The sequence below is a fragment of the Balaenoptera ricei genome, chromosome 12 (genome assembly GCF_028023285.1).
Source record: "Balaenoptera ricei isolate mBalRic1 chromosome 12, mBalRic1.hap2, whole genome shotgun sequence".
NCBI classification, from domain to species: domain Eukaryota; kingdom Metazoa; phylum Chordata; class Mammalia; order Artiodactyla; family Balaenopteridae; genus Balaenoptera; species Balaenoptera ricei.
Window position 1 is genome coordinate 42,531,953 of NC_082650.1, and position 6,000 is coordinate 42,537,952.

A 6,000-nucleotide genomic window follows, 5' to 3' on the forward strand; every position below is an offset into this window, starting at 1 on the left:
ATCAGACAGTATCCTAGGTCCTAGGAATTCAGCAGAGAGCAAGTTACACTTGCTTCTTGTCTGCACAGAACTAAAGACTAGAAAAAGGGCAAATATGCAAAAATACATAAAATTTTAAAAGGAAGGTGCCATGGCTTATTAATTAATATAAATATAAGACTTAATATGGCATCTGGCATATATTTGTTTTCAGTCTGGTTACACCCATCCTGCACTAGGAGGCACTCAGCATTTGGTAAAGCGTGAACAAGGTGTTAAGAATGAAGAAAAAGTCTCAAACTTTTCTTCAAAAAAATATAAACAGAATTTTCATCTTAAGTTTGACTGCAACAGAATACAGCCTCTGCTAGGCCCTACTAACTCAAAGTGGTACTTCTATCTGCAAAACTGAATGCAGATTCTATTTTTAGTGGGTAATCTAGTGTTTACCTTAACTGTGAGATACCTAATTATAAGCGGTCATTAGAAAATTTTCATCACTGTACTTGCAAAAGAAAACCCACCAAAAATAGGACAATTTTCTTATCTTTTAGTATGTTCAAAATATATCAACTGTCTCAGGGAAAACCCACAGAAGTCCAAGCTGTATTCCTGCATTTCAATTGCTTCTGGACTACACACCGCTGGTAAGGTCAACAGACACACCGGAGACTCTCTCGCCATTAGGGTTAGGCTTGTTTGTTTAATTTGTTTCGGGGGGGATGAGGGGTTGTTTGTTCATTTGAGCCATCATAGATAAAGGCTGCTCACACATCTGAGACTGGCTTCTTCTGGTCGATGAAACACACGAGGGGCACTGTCAGTGATGTAAAGGAGAAAGAACTCCTCTGTAGTTACTGCAGCCTTTTTGTAATCCTCTCTAGTAATAGGACCAAGGATTTTAGGACTCAAGCAAATCCATTAATAATTACATTGTTATTTTCTTCCTAATAAGTTCAGCTTCCTTTTCCCAAGCTGGCCTTTCTTCAACCATTCTAACGGTGACAAAAATGACTGATTAGAATTTTCACTCTCATCCACCTTATCTTCTTGCCTGTAACTTCTAGCGGAAGTGCTAATATAAATGAGCAAATAACAGAGAGGGAGAAAAACAAGGGCTCTCAGAGAGATTAATCAGTCCCTGAAAATCTGAAAGTGACTTCTGTCATTATTACAAATCAATATACAGGATTTCTTTAAACACTAGATAAAAACCATATAATATGTCAAAACCATGATTAAAAGGTAAATAAAAATAATGAATTTTCACAAGATCTTGGATTTATTTTTCTGTTTTAAAAAAGGTATACAATAGATGGTTTTCTTCTTTCCCTCTCCTCATATAATGATGATTGCATTAAGGAGAAGTTTCAACATTTCCACATTGTGTATCGGGGCTTTTAACCTCTCCCAAAGATCAGATAAAGACTGCCAAACCAAAAAGCATTCTTGGCTTATGTACACAGCTCATTCTTTAAACAGGAGATTCAGCATGTCCGAGCAAGAGCAAAGACTTCTCCAGGGTCTTTATCTATTGATTAAAACTGTGCAGGCTGTTCTGCTTAAAATGAGTCTTGAATACTGTCTAAAATAAATGTTTTATTCTATTTTGGAGTAAAAGGTGTAAAGGGAAAAATGAGACATACATACCCCCCGACCCTGCAAAAATATGCTATATTACATTTTTTGCCCATGATATTTCTATAAAAAGCTAGAAGCAAGAAAAGAAAATCTATTTGGCAATGAGATTGTAGTTTATCTCCTGAGAGGAAAATTCAAGACCAAGTGCCAATTACTACTCCACTGGACAGAGGTTACTTGGCAGTTCCCCAATACATATTAGGAACTGCCCTGAGACCTTTGTTTAAACTACCGATATGCCCCCACGTCTCAAAGGAAGTTGGAGAAACCTTTTTTCTGTGATTCTAATGGTTACGATACCAAGATTCCTAGATTCTCAGGAGCAGGCATCACACTGTGAACAGATTTGTCTAAATTGAGAATTCCTCCAGTTTCTTTTTTGGTCATTAGCTTTGTAATTATTACAAGTGGTATGTCAGCCAGGGAAACAGAAACCACTCAGTCTCAGAAAGAAGAAATTTAACACAAAGAATTAGTTACATCGGTGATAGAAGAGCTGAGATGCCAAACAGTGGATGGTGAATTCTGCTGGCAATTCAGCAATTAGCAACTGCAGTATGCCACTATCTGGGGCAGAAGCGGGAGAGACACAAGGTGGAGGTGATGCTACCAGAGAGCAGAAGCGATCGGAGCGTGAGCTAGATCGACAGTGGAGGACTTACAGCAGAAACTGAGACCACAGAGGGAAGGAATAGTGCAAGAGGAGCTAGAATCATGAAGGTGATACAGCAACTGCTAGAGACACCACTAGAAGCACAATGAATAAGAGAAATACACTGGCTTCTTCCTTTCCCCTACCTTACAGTCTTTTACCAATGCTTCCGTTGGTCAAGACTACCAGGAAAACAGAGCAAAGAAGTCTGGGAAATGTAGTTCCCTGAGATGCAGAGCCAAGCTGAGGAAGTTCAGGGAATAGATATGAGAGGAAACAGGTAAACGTCACAAAAGTAGCTATAGCTAGACTCACCATTTGGAACCTCTGCTTAGCTTGAGAGGTCTTCTTTGAAAAAACAAGCCTTAAGGCTACCAGCTGCTAGAAACTAACAGATTGAGAACCTTGATTGCAAGGATCCATGAGTCCTCCCTGAGCTGCAGAGCAGAAATATTGAACATATATTTGAGCTTTCATATCTCAGTGATGAACTTGCTGGTGAGAAGCCACATTTGCCCATCCGTGAAAGATCCAAAAAGTTTAACAAGTGCTTTCAGTCAAAGAATAGACTTCAGAGAAGGAAATCTGTGAGTCCATGAAGTGCTTGTTCTCAGAGAATAGGACAGGTAAGCCTAAAATAAAACCTGAAGAAGGTATGGCCATCAAAATGATCATTTTAGATGTCAGTGATTGAACTTTGGTCACCCTGCTTTGGATCACAATTGATCTTAACTCCAAATTTTCACATGACTGGTAGTAACACTTTTCTAAGTCTTCATCTGCCAACCCAAATACATCAGCCTAGTTTTATACCCCACTTAGTGGAACATTAAAATGATGAAAGCTAAATGGTCTTCCGAGAGAGAACTTAGATTTTTTTTTAAAAACACTGATTCTATTAGTTTAATAATACTCATCAGCATAGAATCCTGATTTTTTTTTTAAAAATTAAAGATATTTTGGAGTGTTTTTCTCTGCATTGTTCACTGGGTTTAGATGGAAATGCCTACTCTTCTAAGCCCAGTTCAAATGTCACCCATGAACCTCTCCCAATCTTCCTCCTTTTTGCTGTGTTAGCATCTTGGATAAGCCTAAATGGGTGTACTTATTACATTATATTGCAATTATTTGTTGCCAGTCTCTCTCTCTCTACTAGTGATTTAGACCAAAACAACCTATCAAAAGCAATTTAACTTCATAAATTGGACAAATATAAGGCCGGTCTGCACTATAATTTGGTCAAAAATTAATATCCTCAGTCACTGTTGCCAAGTTTGATCACTTTGTTATAGAATAGTGTTGTTTTGCAACAATTTGTGGGTCCAGAATTTAAGCATTTTTGTCATTTATTTCAAAATTGGGAGCAGAGCTTTTCTCATTTTGCTAAATTATTTTTTTCAGCTAGTTGTTGCTACTCTATGTTGTTTGTAAAAGTTGAAACAACCAAAATATCCAATTTGGGAGATTGGTTGAAACAAATGTCTAGTACTAGGTGACAAATTGGAACAACTTTGAAGTCCAAAATTGATTTCTAGAAAACAATATTTAAGATATATTTTCCTTTTTATAGAAAATATTATAATAATGCCAATTCATCTTTGACTCTAGCTCATAGTATATAATAAGCATCTAGTAAATGACTATGTGCTATAGACTGAATGTTTGTGTCCTCCAAATTCATATGTTGAAACCTAATTCCCAGTGTGATGGTATTTGGAGGTAGAGCTTTGGGAGGTGATTAGGTCATACGGGTGGAGCCCTCATGAATAGGGTCAGTGTCCTTATAAGAAGAGATCCCAGACCCCAGAGAGCTTCCTCATCCCTTCCGCCAAGGGAGGACACAGCAATAAGACAGTCATCTGTGAACCAGGAAGAGGGCCCTCATAAGACTTCGAATCTGCAGCATCTTGATCTTGGACTTCCCAGCCTCCAGAACTGTCAGAAACAAATGTTTGTTGTTTATAAGCCACTCAGTCTATGGTATTCTGTTATAGCAGCCCAAATGGACTAACAGTATAAATGTAATTTTGTTCTTTTTCCTTCTGAGTTCAATCCATATCGATAGATGGCACCCACTCTTTCAGGCATTCAACAAATGTATATATTGAGAGATCCTTCTTTGTCAAAGATTTTGCGTGAGTCCATTAGTTCAAATTTGATTCTACTGAGCTGAGATGCTATTTTTCAAAATGGGAAATAAACATTGTTTCCCTCCCTACTCTTCTCTCAGTGTATTTATCCAATTCCCAGGTCCCCCCATTCCCTACTCCTCCTCCCCAAATGTTAAGCAAAAGTCCATAAACCATATGCTGGAACAAAGTTACCCCTCTCATAAGTTATCTTCCGCCCCACTGTAAGAATTTCATTTAGACAACACTCCTGAGGGCTCTCCATATCAGAGCTGTATATTACCGCTACAGGCAAGGAGAGGAAAAAAAAAGAATTAGCATGCTCATAAATTGTTCTTGAGTGGTTACCTACTTCTAAAATTACACAGGAGAGTGCGATTGCAACAGGCATTCTTTTTAACTGATCCTGTCAAAGTGTGGACTGGTGTCATTTCCAGTGTATAATGCAGAAGATGTGAACTCTAATTTGGTATATTAATGAACATTGATGGTCTATAATCAGTTTATGACAAGAAATCAGTTAAACAAACAAGCAATTGACTTGCTCAAAATGTAATTAATAAAATTACTAATTCAGGTCAGAATTAAATTGTTTTCGGCAGGACCTTTGTCGGAGTTACAGTAAGGTGCAAGCCCATCAGAGTACTACGGAGAAGTGGTTTTTTCACAGAATGAAAAGGACTTCACGTACAGTATACACCGCAAAGTACATGTCCCACAAAGACTGGTGAGTGGGTGTGCTGTGATTTTTTTAAAAGATTTATTAGAATGAAATAAGAATAAAGAGGCAGTTTGGATTATAAGAATGTAAAGGTCATATTTTAAAGCAATTTCCATCAAAGAAATTATTTGCTGCAACATCGACCAAAAGTTTTAGTGCTGAATTTTTAAATGGCCAATGCAAATAATAATAATAGCAACAATAATATCAACATTCTCATATTTGGCTTTTTATGACATCTTTTCATACATTATTTCATGTATTCATTCTAATAGAGAAAATGTCACATATATATGTGTATGTGTGTAGTGTGTGTACCTGTTTCAGTATAAACAGCGAATCTGGGCACATTTCTAGAGAGCACACCAAAGAACATAAACACAAGAAACTTCTGGCATGGTGTCAGAGGAGGGATTGTTGACCTAGAAGTCTATGAATGGGGCCTGTGAGTGTACAGGGTTCCTCACTGTCCGAAAAGCCTTCCGTAAGCCGAAATGGAAGAAGCAATTACCTTAGGACACATCTTGCTAACAGATGCACAAAATAAATTGAGATAGAGCCCAGATGCTCACAGACACATTTCAAAGCTGTGGCGCCTGGGTGCTGAGATGCTGAGCGTAGTTCCCGGGGAAGGAGCTTGGTGGTGACACTGTCGCTGCTTAAGGTGTGAGCTGCCTCTATAACGGCTCACTGCAAGACACAGGCTGAACACTATTTTCACTTTTTGCCTTTTTTGTAAAATCGAAATTCCTCCTTGGATTTCTTTTGGTTAGCGAAAACAAGTACTAATGTAGGTCTTTGGCAAAGTGGCATAAAGTGAACTTTCGAAAAGTGAACTTTCGAAAATCAGGGCATACCTCTATGTGCATTTTTCAGGA